This window comes from Oncorhynchus gorbuscha, linkage group LG07 (assembly GCF_021184085.1).
Source record: "Oncorhynchus gorbuscha isolate QuinsamMale2020 ecotype Even-year linkage group LG07, OgorEven_v1.0, whole genome shotgun sequence".
Taxonomy (NCBI): domain Eukaryota; kingdom Metazoa; phylum Chordata; class Actinopteri; order Salmoniformes; family Salmonidae; genus Oncorhynchus; species Oncorhynchus gorbuscha.
In genome coordinates this window covers 48704796-48721326 of record NC_060179.1, presented here as the reverse complement: position 1 = coordinate 48721326, position 16531 = coordinate 48704796, and positions in this window count along the sequence as shown.

The window sequence follows — 16531 nt, the reverse complement described above, 5'->3', positions numbered from 1 at the left end:
GCATGAGGCAAATGGTGGTCACACCAGATACTGATTGGTTTTCTGATCCACGCCCCTACCTTTTTAAGGTATCTATGTGACCAACAGATGCACATCTGTAATAACAGTCATGTGAAATCCATGGATTAGGGCCTAATGAATTTATTTCTATTGACTGATTTCTTTATATGAACTGTAACTCAGTAAAATCTTAAATTGTTGCATTTATATTTTTGTTCAGTGCATCTATAAAGTAATTAACTACTAATGTAAACCTTTAACAACCCCCATTAGTGTTCTTTAATGTAAGGAGTTACCAATGTTTTCAGATCATGTCTTTAGGCCAATTTCGGCTTATCTTCAGTTTTTCCCCTTTAGATGTAAGTAACCATATTTATTGTAAAGCTTCTTCTGATGTTCCATTATCTTTTTTTTCTATAATTTAGCTTAATAGTCATCCCCAGCTTGTAGTCCTAAAACCCGGAAATTAGTTACCTCTGGTTCGTTCAGCCGTCCCTATGGGAGAAATGAATAGGGTTTTGGAATAAACACCAAAAATAAGGTCTGAGGAATGAGATAATAATAGCAGTCAGTTAACATGACCTTTATGAATTATGAAGTCTATCTGTTTTGTATTATATAAATGCTTCAAAATTCACAAAGTGACGTTAGCTGATGAAGAATAATTTCATAGAACAAAACGTACAAGATTTCCTAACACGGAACCGGCTGCGTGCGCCATCGTGCATAAATGTATTTGTTCCCCCACACCAAACGCGATCACGACACGCAGGTTAAAATATCAAAACAAACTGAACAAATTACATTAATTTGGGGACAGGTCGAAAAGCATTAAACATTTATGGCAATTTAGCTAGTTACCTTGCACTTGCTAGCTAATTTGTCCTATTTAGCTAGCTTGCTGTTGCTAGATAATTTGTCCTGGGATATAAATATTTAGTTTTTTTTTTACATAAATGCACAAAGTCCTCTACTCCGACAACTAATCCACACAACTGTCAACCGAATCGTTTGTAGTCATCTCTCCTCGTTCTCGGCTTTTTTCTTCTCTTGACTTTATATTGCGATTGGCAACTTTCATAAATTAGGTGCATTACCGCCACTGACCACGTTCGTCTTTCAGTCACCCACGTGGGTATAACCAATGAGGACATGGCACCTGGGTACCTGCTTCTATAAACCAATGAGGAGATGGGAGAGGCAGGACTTGCAGCATGATCTGCGTCAAATAGAACTGACTTCTATTTTAGCCCTTGGCAACACAGACGCTTGTTTGCGCGCTCTCTGCTCAGTTTGGCAGCGGCGCGAGAGGCAGATGTCCTTGTGCTTCGAGGTTTACCCAATCTTTTTTCTGCAGTTTTGTTGAAGATCATTCTGCGACCCACACCCTGCAGCGCTGTTGTTCAAGCCACTGACTTCTTCCCACTCGCCATCACTCACCACTGTCATGAAATGGACTCACGCCAGCCACATGTTCTGACTGAGCTCATGAAACGCAAATACAGTGATGATTTTGTCTCTTTCACACAAACTTTGAGAAATAACAAGGAGCGCCCACATTGTGTGTTGTGTGGGTAAGTGCTTAGCAATGAGTCTCAAAACGAACAAATTAATAAAACGACAAGTCCTGACCAAACATCCAAGCACAACATGGCGGTAAACCCAGAGAGTTCTTTCAGAACAGGGCAGAATGCTTAAGGAAACAGTGCTTCGAAAGTGGAGAAGTAAGTCAACTAGCAAGGCATTGTTGTTATTTCACAACAGGTTATGATAAGCAGAAATAAGGGAGTACTATCTCCAAATAGTAATGTTAGACGTGAGTTTCTCTTTCACACAATCCAATAGCCGTGTAACGTTACACAGCTAATAGCTAACATTAGCCAAAGCAAGCTAACTAGCTACTGACAGTGCAACCCTAAGAAACAGTAGATGAAGATGAAAAATTAGCAGGCCTACTGTACATTTTACTGTAGAAATTATTGTTGAAAACTAGTCTAGGTTGGAACTGTTGCTGTTAAAATTACAAGTCATGATTTTTATTCTGAACTGGAATAAACAGCATGAAGCAAACACTCACACAGTTCTGGGTTGCTCATCTGCAGCAGGAAGCTGCAGTCTCCTGCCTGACTGAGAAAGCAGTAGATGTTCTGATCCAGTTTGGCACCACATACCTATGCAAATCATGGTTCTGAAGAACAGAAACAGTGTCAGTGCTGAGCATCACCTCAGTGTTGCACTCTCTAAAGCAGAGCCCAGAATAAACATGCTTGTTGAAAACTTCAACCAGCCACACACCTCTCATTAGGACTGTGTATGTGTGTGTTCTGGTCTACATCTGTGTGAAATGATCGATCAGTTTATGCCAGAATTTAAACAAATGTATTTTAACAGAAACAGTTCCAACCTAGACTTTCTATCAACAACAATGTATACAGTAAGATAACGTGTAGATAAACTGCCTGAATTATTCATCTGTACTGTTACTTAGGGATGCACGATCAAAAAGCCTGTGTGTGTTCTGTTGCACATCTGTGTGATGTGATCAATCCGTTTTTTCCAGTTCAGAATGAAATGATTTATTGTATTTTAACAGCAACAGTTCCAACCTAGACAGGAATCTAAGTTTTTTTTTAATGGGTGAAAATAAACATGAAAAGATATTTATGGGTATTTCATTGTTATTTGTTTTTGTCTATACTGCATTTTTGTTTTAGGCATAAGGGCAATGAAATGCACTGATATTTACATATATTTTCCTCAACTTGGAGCCAGGTCCTTCTGTAGCTCAGTTGGTAGAGCATGGCGCTTGTAACGCCAGGGTAGTGGGTTCGATCCCCGGGACCACCCATACGTAGAATGTATGCACACATGACTGTAAGTCGCTTTGGATAAAAGCGTCTGCTAAATGGCATATATTAGGAAAACACACAATTTCTAATTTGGGTCCCAGGCTGAAAAAGTTTGAGAACCCCTGCACACACGCTTTGTTTGTAAAATGATGTCTATCTGTAAATAAAGAAAACAACAAGAAAATGGTGCCACCTGGTTTGCCTAATATAAGGAATTTCTTTTTATACTTTTACTTTTGATACTCAAGTATATTTTAGCAATTACATTTACTGTTGGTTCTTAAGTATATTGAAAACCAAACTTTTCTCAAGTTGTATTTTACTGGGTGACTTGTACTTGAGTCATTTTTTATTAAGGTATGTTTAATTTTACTCATGTAGGACAATTGGGTACTTTTTCCACCACTGCCATTGGTTTTCCTTTATTTCCCCCCCATACTTCAAACAACTGGCGGTGGGAAGAGGGGTATAGAAGAAAATGGCATTCCCTTTAACGGATAGGAAAAGCCACCTGAACTATCCTCTCATTAGAGCGCACCAGGGACAGTCCAAAGGCTAATTTTCAAGCCATTATGGCTTAAAGTGACAAACACGCCAGAAGGTGTAAGAACCCATTTTACCCTCCCCCAAACTCCATTTGATATTAGAAGTGTAGTTTTCTTCTACATCCTGCTCTAAAAACACAATTAATCCTCAAAAGTATTTTCTACATTTTTTCTGATTCTCATGTGATTGAGTTTCTGGCTGTGACACAAATTACGTGAGAAACTTTGGACTTTGCCATGGCAACTCGAGGCAATTTTCCAGCTGTGACGACAATGGAACTGAACTGGAATTAACTTGAATCGTCAAACATGAATCATGCATATGAGAATTATGGGCAGATTCAGTGGGTCAAACTAGTTGAATTGATGCTATTCAATTGACTAAATTGACCAAACAAATTATTACATTTTCTTGATGCGCGTGCCATTGAAATGTCTCCATGTCACAATACTGGTCAACCAGGGACCTGTATTGTTCAACTTCTATTTCCATCTGTTTCCTATCATAAATCATCCAAATAAAGTGTGTTTACTTTTTGCCACCATAACTGTACCCTCCATGTTAAATGTTATGTAGAGGATGTCAACATCGAGGGATCTATTAATGTGCCCGAAATAGATTTTCCTGGCTAGCTGCCTACTACATTAAATTAGACATTTCTTGGACCATAATGAGTAATGACTGGCCTGTCATGCAGAATTTGATGTATTTACTTAAATGAGTTCATTCCCTTTAGTAATTTGACCTGTTTGGACAGCTTTCAACAGTATGCATTGTTCTTGTGGTGTTTATGGCAATCAGTACATTAACTCTGTTACTCTTAATTTCCTCAATGGCAGTGACTTGGTTGCAGCGATCATTGAAGTGGCCAGGACTAAAAGTCACCTCAGGCATCTGTAGAGGACTACGGCAGTTACTTGCGTGTCTCTGTATTTTGGAATTGATCTGTTTGATCACGTCAAATTCTTTACTCTTGTCATGAAACACAGTCTCCCTCCATCCAGAGTGGGACCCTCTTACCAAGTATGACGAATGTGACTACAATGAGCACAAAACCGAAGACACCCACTTGTAAATCCACCCGAGTGCTATGGGTGGTCAAGATCCATACTTTTGTTGAGACATCTACTTTCTCTCTTCACTTCTTTTTCAAGTGACACCCATGGTGATGCAGAACTGGTGTAAGCCATTTACCTTGGCTCACATGTGTTCTATGGACAAGGATCAGAGTTAACAATGACCCATAACTCCAGTGTTGCTGCTGAGCACACCCATGGTTTCATGCCAATACAAAATTAGGCTGATGGGAATTTACTTCAAAATGACAGGGTTCCTCTTTTTTTTCATTCCTCAGTTTTTATGTTGAACTTATAATCAAATCAAATAACTTTCTTTTCCACATGCGCCGAATACAACAATGTTCTCCGCCATTGGACTCTGGAGCAGTTGAAACGTGTTGCCTGGAGTGATGAATCACGCTTCACCATCTGGCAGTCCGACACACAAATCTGGGTTTGGCGGATGCCAGGAGAAGGCTACCTGCCCCAATTCATAGTGACAACTGTAAAGTTTGGTGCAGGAGGAATAATGGTACGGGGCTGCTTTTCATGGTTCGGGCTAGGCCCCTTATTTCCAGTGAAAGGTTAATCTTAACACTACAGCATTCAATGACATTCTAGACGATTCTTTGCTTCCAACTTTATGGCAACAGTTTGGGGAAGGCCCTTTCCTGTTTCAGCATGCGCACAAAGCGAGGTCCATACAGAAAATGGTTTGTCGAGATCGGTGTAGAAGAACTTGACTGGCCTGCACAGAGTCCTGACCTCAACCCCATCAAACACCTTTGGGAAGAATTGGAACGCCGACTGCGAACCAGGCCTAATCGCCCAACATCAGTGCCGACCTCACTAATGCTCTTGTGGCACTCACTTGATATAATTTACAGTTAAAGCTTGGTGTTTCTTTCCTTAAATTCATAATTGCAATATGTCAATACACCACTTGAGTATGTTTCATCTTGCGCCTTCCTCAGAGCGTGTCCAGCTCTTACACTTCCTTCCGGGCCCCAACATGACCCGATGTTTGATGGTTAGTAAGGGCTATTGGTTTGGTTGAGAGGCAGGCAGCAATGTTCCTGAGCAGCCAGAATAGATCCCTTTTCCTGTAGAAAGGTCATATTCCCCTTGTGCATTTCCTTTCTTTTGTACACTGCTCCAATGAGTGACCATCTTCACAGATCAAACTACATACATGGGGTGTACATTCAATTAACGTTAGGAGAGTTTGACTTATAGGTTCTACGAGAGGCCTGAGTCTACTGGTGGAATCAAGGGCTCTGACAGAAACATGGTTGAGCACAAACATTTCTGGGGGTCTGAGGCCTTATTGAGACATGGGCCAGAGCCCTAGGAGAGTCATGGGTCTGGAGGAGGATTAATATTGTCCTTGGTCCTTCTGTGTGCATATCCTATTGTCGTGTCTTTACTATCATTAACTGAAGACTTGTAGTTTTTATCAGATTCTCTGTAATTAGCATTTCGTGATGAACTAATCAGGCAAATGTAATTAACTAGGAAATCGGGGCACCAAGGAAAATATTCAGATTACAAAGTTATAAATTTCCTAATACAACTTTTCAGATATATTTTAATATCTGATCAATTACCCTTCTTAATTAATGAATTATATATTTTACCTCACGTTAGTTGTTGGTTATCTGCATGAACCCAGTCTTCACTATGAGTCATCCATACATCAATTGTCTTAAAATATTTATTTATTTACTAACTAAGTAATTCACAGATATGCATAAACAAACAGTAGATAGTTACAAGGAAATGATAACGGAGTTTCCCTAGTGGGATAAACCGGCATCGCAGCTTGGTGTACAAAAGGGAAGTTGGGGTCGACTGAGATAAGACAACACACAGTTGATATTTATAACAATTGAAATGCTAATTCTTTGCACATGAACGCTCACTCATTCGGGAACAATTGCAATCAATATATATTTACGCTCAGTGTGTCGTCGGTATCTCTGTTGAAAAGTTTGTTTCTGTTGGAGAGTTTGTCTGCTCTCTCTCTCTCTCTCTCTCTCTCTGTCGTGGTTAGAATGGTTAGTTCAGAGTGACATTCATTCATGTCGTTATAGAATAGAAGTTTCGGCGGTTGTCAATCTTCGCGTTCAATGATACTGAATTCCTAGCTGCAGACTAGTAATTGATATCAAAGACTTGTTCTTATTCTGTCGGTATCGATAGTGCAAGAGGTTAACCTGTTAGTCCACTAGGGTCATTTTTTCATTTTTGGATAAAAAGACGTGCCCATTTTAAGCGCAATATTTTGTCACAAAAAGATGCTCGACTATGCTTGGAATTGATAGTTTTGGAAAGAAGACACTCTTACGTTTCCAGAACTGCAAAGATTTTCACTGTGAGTGCCTTATAACAAGATGTTTGAGCGACCAGGAAATGAACAGGATTTCTGAAGGTACGTTTTCCATGATCGCCTTATATGGCTGTGAATGCGACAGGAATGAACGGACACTTTCTAGCGTTTCCCCAAGGTGTCTGCAGCATTGTGACGTATTTGTAGGCATATCATTGGAAGATTGACCATAAGAGACTACAATTGCCAAGTGTCCCGCACGGTGTCTGCGTGAAAATTGGTGCGCAAAAGTCAGCTACCAGTATTTTTCCATCCGAATCAGAGAACAAAGAAGGCTTCTAGGACTGCCATTTCAATGAAGAGATATATGACAAAACACCTTGAGGATTGATTCAAACAACGTTTTCCACGTTTCAGTCGATATTATGGAGTTAATTCGGAAAAAAGTTTGACGTGTATGTGACTGAATTTTCGGGTTAGTTTCGGTAGCCAAATGCATAGTAACAAAACGGAACGATGTGTCCTACACAAGAATCTTTCAGGAAAAACTGGACATCTGCTATGTAACTGAGAGTCTCCTCATTGAAACATCTGAAGTTCTTCAAAGGTAAATTCTTTTATTTGATCCCTTTGCTGGTTTTTGTGAATATGTTGCGTGCTAAATGCGAACGCTAAATGCTAAGCTAGCTATCACCACTCTTACACAAATTATTGATTTTCTCTGGTTCTAAAGCATATTTTGAAAATCTGAGACGACACGATTGTTAAGAAAAGGATAAGCTTGAGAGCAGGCATATTTATTTCATTTCATTTGCGAGTTTTAGAAATCGCTAACGTTGCGTTATGGTAATGAGCTTGAGGCTGTAGTAATGCGACCGCATGCGGGATGGGGCGGACTATGAGGTTAACCACGTGGTATGGTTAAAAGATTCAGCAATGGTCTACTCAAACCTTAGCTTATACTCAGATTTATTGTCTCCTCTCAAACCTTGGCCCTCTTGTTATCGAGGTAAGCTGGTCTGCAACCTTTGTCCTCTCGTAATTGAGAGAAACATGGTCTGGTGATAGAAAACCAGGGTGAGGGTTTTATTCGGAAGAGCAGAAAAGGGCCTGTCCCAGGATGCCCGACCATAACTGTGCTCATGGGCGGTCCTCTGATTTAGTTAAACTCCAAAGGGAATTGGAGATTCCTTCATTAAAACAGTCCAAAATCACATTACACAAACATTGTCATCCTAACTCATTCATCTTATACAACAATTAGATGTAAGCCTCATATCTGAGGCTATTGTAACAACAGTGTTATAGTAATGTGGCTGTATTGTCTCCCATGAGTTTCACAAAATTGTTCCAAACGGACCAGTTCATAGCTGGATTCTTTACCGATCTTTTATATCTTCTCCAGAACACAAATGTTGTTTGGACCTCAACTTCTGTGAGGTGGAAGAAATTCCTTTGTTCTCTCTATGAAAACTCACTCTTTCTCTATACCGTGGCCACGAAGAGATAATCCCCTCCAGGAATTTACGACCTCTCTGACCACAGCAGCCTGGTTGTAGGAGACAGAGAGAGGGGGATGGTGCTCGCTGTACCCAAACTCCCGCAGTATTGAGGAGTGTAATACGTGCTCCACCGGCACCCAGCATCTCTCCTCCGGACCGTACGCCTCCCAGTCCATCGAACGTGAACTGGGGACATCGATCAGATACTATGTCCTCAGGCACCCCGTAGTGCCAGAAGACGTGTGTTAACAGGGCCTCCGCAGTCTGTAGGGCCATAGGGAGACCGGGCAAAGGGAGGAGACGACAGGACCGATGCCTGGATGACCAAAGGAGGGTGACGTATGGGCCCAATAGATCAAACGGTCGCGGACAGCAGACTGAACGTACAGACGCCCAGCTGGACATTGAGGGGGAGTGCGCTCTGTACGTAACGCCCGCTCGATGTCCGCGTCCAGCTCCCACACCACAGGTGCCACCAGGCAAGAGGCCGGAAGTATGGGAGTGGGATCCATGGGCCACTCCTCTGTGTCATGCATCCGGGACAGTACGTCTGCCTTAGCGTTCTGGGAACCTGGTCTGTAGGACAGGGTGAAGACAAAACGGGTAAAGAACATGGCCAACCTTGCATGGCGAAGGTTCAGTCTCCTCGCCACTCGGATGTACTCCAGATTGCGGTGGTCAGTCGAGATGAGAAAAGGGTGTTTAGACCCCTCAAGCCAATGTCTCCACGCCTTCAAGGCTTTGACGACAGCCAACAGCTCCCGGTCCCCCACATCATAGTTTCGCTCCACCGGGCTGAGCTTCTTCGAAAAGAAGAAGAAACTTTGGTGGCGTACCCGAGCACTGAGAGAGCATGGCTCCTATCCCAGCCTCGGACGCGTCCACCTCCACTATGAACGCCAAAGAGGAATCCGGATGAGCCAGCACCGGAGCCGAGGTAGACAGAGCCTTCAGGTGACCAAAAGCCCTGTCCGCCCCAGCCGACCACTGCATACACACCGGTCCCCCCTTCAGCAGTGAGGTAATGGGAGCTGCTACCTGACCAAAACCCCAGATAAACCACCGGTAGTAGTTGGCAAACCCTAAAAACCACTGCACTTCCTTTACCGTGCTCCCAGTCTGCTTCCTGACCAATACAGAATTCTCTCTCTCATCACCTTTGTGTATGTGACATGATTTGTGTTATGTCCTGATTCTCTAAATCAGAGGTTCAGCTCGAGACCCAAATTAGGAATTAACTGTCCAACAACCCAAACTAAGAAGAAATAGTATATGTGATTATCAATGTATTAACTTGTGACCCACCTCTCACATACCCAGGGCCTACTTTGGGTCCTGACCCATAGTTTGAGAAACCCTGCTCTACCTCCCTAAGTGTGCACCAATGGCACCCCTCATTTAAGCATTGGATTGAGTCATGTTTTATTTCTCTATTTCTCTATTCTGGTTTGGATTTAAAACCCAGCAAATGTATATGATTTTTGATTTCTGGTCAAAGCACTGATTCTTTAAATACCAAAGGGCAGTGATAAGTGACTGTTCCACTGGATGTCATAAGGTGAATGCACCAATTTGTAAGTCGCTCTGGATAAGAGCGTCTGCTAAATGACTTAAATGTAAATGTAAATAAGTTAAATACCAAAGGGCAGTGATACATTTTTGGGAAGGACACTAATCCTTAAAAACCCTAATATTAGTATTTAACTAATTAGGAACTCTTTATTTTATAGGTTGCAGAGGAGGTGGTGGAAGAGTGAGCCCTTGAGTCCCCTGTACCATAGACAGTGTTAAGATGAGACAATTATGTAATCCCGTGTGTGTGCTAATCAGATTGCAGATTCCTGAATTGTTAACTAAAATTGTAAGTGTTAATATTGTACTTTTTTTGTAAAAAATGTAATAAATTCTAACAATACAAATGAGATCATACCATCACACACAAATATCAACAGCAGCACACCTGGCCAAACCCATTGTGTTAACTATTCATATTTGTATTTTTTTGTACAATTTTATATATATATTTCAAACAATACAAAACATGCACATACAAATGACACCATACAGACGCACACAAACATCAACGACATCACACCTGGCCAGACCCACCTGCCCACCTCTGCCACATGGCTTCAAACTGCACTATTTTGTTTCTTTGTCGCCCACGCACTTTCAACATTTAATTAATAAAGTATGACCTTTCTCTTGTGTTAGCGATGGAGGATTGGTTGATTTCCAGTTAAGTGTGCATTTTTTCAAGATGTTTGATGAGAAAAGTATTATCCAACCGGTCAGGTACCTCACTGCTCACTCGTATGGCATGTCTTGAAGTATGCAGATGGATAAAAAGTACATTTACATTGGGATACTAATGACAGCCAACTTTCCAACTCCGCCCATAACTTTTGGATTTGCAGAAGGCATGGATTATTGAGTCATTATTAGTTTTACAATTAAAAAATGACTCTGCTGTTGTACTGTAGAATTTGTGATTTCTCCTGTAGAAAACATTATATACATTAGTTTATACTGGACTAAGTGTACATTTTTGTTAACTGTAATTTTGTTAGTGATGTTCCAACACCCTTAATCTTGTGCCAATATCAGTTATTTTTAAGTTTTGGAAGACATAAAAGGTACCTTTTTATTCTATGAGTTTTATTTGCCCATATAAAGTGAGTTATGACCAAGTATACTTTTTTTAGTCTTCAGTGGGGTAATTGGTATTACCAACAATAAATAAGGGGTAATTTGTATTACCGAGAATAAATAAGAACTGTTAATATTTGTCAGGCGGTGGGTGTAGCTGTTGCATGAAGTCAGGCCCAGGAGAGCAGAGATAATTGAACAAAGCACTTTAATAAAGTAGCAAAGTAACAAACCCAATGTGCGAAGAAAAATAACGGTTGCCACTAAACACGGGTAAAAACAGCACCCGGGAATAAACCAGCCGGAAATGTACCGACCTAACAATAAACAATCACGCACAAAGACATGGGGGAAACAGAGGGCTAAATACACAACACATAATGAGGGAAATGAAACCAGGTGTGTGGGAAAACAAGACAACACAAATGGAAAATGGATCAGCGATGGCTAGAAGACCGGCGACATCGACCGCCGAACACCGCCCGAACAAGGAGAGGCATCGACTTCGGTAGAAGTCGTGACAATATTGAATTGTGCCAGCCTGTGTGTATGTGTGTGTGTATAAACTATTGGTTGCTTAATCCAGAGAAATTATGGACCATGTAAAAAACTGTTGTCACGGCTGGCTAGGTGTGTAGCGAGGAATTAGGCGCAGAGATCAGAGAGGTCCAGGGGAAAAGTGCACTTTAATACGGCACCTAAATGAAAACCCCAAACAACGGGTACCAAGGTACAGAGCACTAACAACACCAAACGATACAACGTGATTATCAAAATAATCTCGCACAACAAAGGGGCGGGTTCCATAAGCTAAATAGGGAAGAAAATCAAGCACACACAAAATAGGAACAGGTGTAACAAATGAGACAAAATTAACTGAAAAGAAAAAGGGATCGGTGCCCGCTAGTAGGCCTTTTACGACAACCGCCGGGCACCACCCGAACAGGCGGGGGAGCCAACTTCAGCGGGAGTTGTGACAGTACCACCCGCAGCGTGCTGCCACTGGCCTCGAATGCGGCCCGGAGGAAGAGGCGCCGGGCGATCCGGGTGGAAGCAGTGGAAGTCTCTCAGGAGTGAAGGGTCCAAAATGTCCCCCACTGGTACCCAGCACCTCTCCTCCGGACCGTACCCCTGTAGGCCCCTCACCCGGCGTTTCGAGTCCAGAATGGTACGTACTGTGTACGCCGGGCACCCCACGATGTCCAGAGGGGGTGGAGGGACCTCATGCACCTCACCTTCTTGTAGTGGACCAGCACCACCAATATGATAATAAGCAGGAAGTTGTAACACACCTCGTTTATCCTCCTCAGGATTTTAAATGGCCCCACACATTGCAGCCCCAGCTTCCGGCAGGGCAGGCGGAGGGACAGATTTCGGGTCGAGAGCCAGACCCAGTCCCCCGGTACGAACACGTGGGCCTCACTACGGTGCTGGTCAGCGTTCTTCTTCTGCCTTTCCCCAGCCAGTCTCAACGATTCCTGGACGGCTTTCCATGTGTCCTTTGAGCGCTGCACCCATTCCTCCACCGCAGGAGCTTCCGTCTGGCTCTGATGCCATGGGGCCAGGACCAGCTGGTAGCTGACTGCAGAAACTTGCCCACATCCTGGTTTACTCACTCCACCTGCCCATCAAGCTGACCGAGACCCCCAGCCTCTCTATAAATGCCCTCCAAATTCTGGACGTGAACTGGGGACCGATCAGAGACGATGTCCTCAGGCACCCTATAGTGCCGGAAGACATGGGTAAACAGAGCCTCCGCAGTCTGCAGGGCTGTAGGGAGACCGGGCAACGGGATGAGACGGCAGGACTTAGAAAACCGATCCACAACGACCAGGATCGCGGTACTTCCCTGGGACAGGGGAAGGTCGGTGAGGAAGTCCACCGACAAGTGTGACCACGGCCGTTGTGGAACGGGGAGGGGCTGTATGTAACTTCCCTCGAGGCAGGTGTCGTGGAGCCTTGCTCTGAGCGCACACCGAGCAGGAGGAGACATAAAACCTCATGTCCTTCACCAATGTGGGCCACCAGTATCTCCCCCAAAGACTCCGCACTGTCCTCCCGATGCCAGGATGACCCGAGGAGGGTAGAGTATGAGCTCAATGAATCAGCCTGTCATGGACACCCCGCGGCACGTACTGAGCCCCCGCTGGACACTGAGGGGGGACAGGCTCCGACCATAATGCCCTCTCTATCTCCGTGTCCACCTCCCATACCACCGGTGCCATGAAATGTGAAGGTGGAATGATGGGGTCGGCTCGATGGACCGCTCCTCGGTATCATATAGGCGGGACAGCACATCGGCTTTAGTGTTCTGGGAGCCTGGCCGGTACGAGATGGTGAAGCGGAACCGGGCAAAGTACATGGCAAAGTACATGGCCCATCTAGCCTGTGGATTCATTCTCCTCACTGCCCGGATATACTCGAGATTACAATGGTCAGTCCAGATGAGAAAAGGGTACTTAGCCCCCTCAAGCCAATGTCTCCACACCTTCAGAGCCTTGACTATAGCTAACAATTCCCGGTCCCCCACGTCATAGTTTTGCTCCACCGGATCGAGCTTCTTCTGAAAAAAAAGGGCGGAGCTTTGGCGGATAAACCTCCGGTAGTAATTGGCAAACCCTAAAAACAGCTGCACCTCTTTTACCGTGGTCGGAGTCGGCCAATTACCCACGGCTGTAATCCGGTCACACTCCATCACCACCCCGGAGGTGGAAGTGCGATAACCCAAGAAGGAAATGGCTTGTTTGGAGAACACACACAAAATAGGAACAGGTGTAACAAATGAGACAAAAGTAACCGAAAAGAAAAAGGGATCTGTGCCGGCTAGTAGGCCGGTGACGACGACCACGAGCACCACCAGAACAGTTGCCAACTTCGGCGGGAGTCATGACAACTGTTGGTCACTAAATCCTGTGAATACCCTCACCACCTATATACTTCTAACTGATTGGTTTGGTTCTGTAGTGTTGCTTGGTTAGAACATGATGTTGAGGCCCATCACTGTACTCTTGATAGCCACCACCACACGCAGACACAGCTGTCTCCATTTGAAGACGTATATATGATTTTGATCATCCAAATGACTTGGAATCTTATTGTTGTGGTTCTATAAGACAAAGATATAACACATACTAAACAGTATTAGTTAAGAGTTATATAACTATGCAATATACATAAACTCAGCAAAAGAAGAAACGTCCCTTTTTCCTTTTTTTTCTTTTATCTTGTAAAACATTGGTGGGTCTGATATGTATGATGCTCTAGTGGTATTACAAAACTGGAAAATGAAACCTGAAGAAAGATGAACTGAATAATGCTATTTTAGGAAATCCTTGCATGTGTACAGTGTGGGTAAAATATGTGGTTCCACAGGTGTTAATCTATATGTATAAGCTATGTGTACACAGTGTAAGGGCCATGTAAAGTAAGGTGGTGCAAAATGTGCTAATCTTATAGGTCTTGCCAGACACTTAGAAACTCAGCAAAAAGGGTCCTTTTTCAGGACCCTGTCTTTCCAAGTTATTCGTAAAAATCCAAATAACTTCACAGGTCTTCATTGTAAAGGGTTTAAACACTGTTTCCCATGCTTGTTCAATGAGACTTCAATATTCCAATGTAAGAGGTTTTAGGTTGTAGTTAATATAGTATTTATAGGACTATTTCTCTCTATACCATTAATATTGCATATACCTTTGACCATTGAATGTTCTTATAGGCACTATAGTATTGCCAGTGTAACAGTATAGCTTCCGTCCCTCTCCTCGCCCCTACCTGGGCTCGAACCAGGAACACATCGACAACAGCCACACTTGAAGCAGCGTTACCCATCACTCCACAAAGGTCGAGGCCCTTGCAGAGCAAGGGGAATAACTACTCCAAGTCTCAGAGTGAGTGACGTTTGAAACAATATTTAGCGCGCACCCCGCTAACTAGCTAGCCATTTCACATTGGTTACACCAGCCATGAGGCTGATAGGCTTGAAGTCATTAACAGTGCTGTGCTTGCGAAGAGCTGCTGGCATAAAACACGAAAGTGCTGTTTGAATGAATGCTTACGAACCTGCTGCTGCCTACCATCGCTCAGTCAGACTGCTCTATCAAATCATAGACATAATTATAACATAACCCACAGAAATACGAGCCTTTGGTCATTAATATGGCCGAATCCGGAAACTATCATTTCGAAAACAAAATGTTTATTCTTTCAGTGAAATACGGAACCGTTCAGTATTTTATCTAACGGATGGCATCCCTAAGTCTAAATATTCCTGTTACATTGCACAACCTTCAATGTTATGTCATAATTACGTAGAATTCTGGCAAATTAGTTCTCAATGAGCCAATCTGCCCAAACTGTTGCATATACCCTGACTCTGCATGCAATGAATGCAAGAAAAGTGACACAATTTCACCTGGTTAATATTGCCTGTTAACCTGGATTTCTTTTAGCTAAATATGCAGGTTTAAAAATATATACTTCTGTGTATTGATTTTAAGAAAGGGATTGGTGTTTATGGTTAGGTACAGTCGACCAACGACTGTGCTTTTTTTTCCTCAAATGCGCCTTTGTTAAATCATCCCCCAGCGTTGCATCGATTATATTGTAACGCAGGACATGCTAGATAAACTAGTAATATCATCAACCATGTGTAGTTATAACTAGTGATTATGATTGATTGATAGTTTTTTATAAGATAAGTGTAATGCTAGCTAGCCACTTACCTTGGCTTCTACTGCATTCGTGTAACAGGCAGGCTCCTCGTGGAGTGCAATGAGAGGCAGGTGGTTAGAGCTTTGGACTAGTTAACTTTAAGGTTGCAAGATTGGATCCCCCGAGCAGACAAGGAGAAAAACTGTCCTTCTGCCCCTGAACAAGGCAGTTAATCCACCATTCCTAGGCCGTTATTGAAAATAAGAATGTGTTCTTAACTGACCTGCCTAGTTAAATAAAGGTATAAAAATAATAATAATAATTAAATCGGCAAAATCGGCGCCCAAAAATACAGATTGTTATGAAAACTTGAAATCGGCCCTAATTAACTGGCCATTCCAATTAGTCGGTCGACCTAGACTATAACCACAGCATCAATATAAACATACGGCACTGGGCGAGGCTTGCAGAACTTATGTACAGCCCCCTTAGTTACATGTAGCTTGTCTGTGATACCTTTTATCATTCCTAGCTCTGGCTGAAACACAGAGAAATATGTTTCACACAAACCATCTACTCTCTCTACAGCTGTTACTCTGTGTACTCGTGACCAGTCTAGCTTCAACTGACTGATCCAGTCTCTACCAGGCAGGGCAGAACCATTTCAACTGACTGATGCAGTCTCTACCAGGCAGGGCAGAACCATTTCAACTGACTGATCCAGTCTCCACCAGGCAGGGCAGAAACATTTCAACTGACTGATGCAGTCTCTACCAGGCAGGGCAGAACCATTTCAACTGACTGATCCAGTCTCTACCAGGCAGGGCAGGACCATTTCAACTGACTGATCCAGTCTCTACCAGGCAGGGCAGAACCATTTCAACTGACTGATCCAGTCTCTACCAGGCACACATCTATCATGTAATGACTCTTTAAGAAACGGACCAA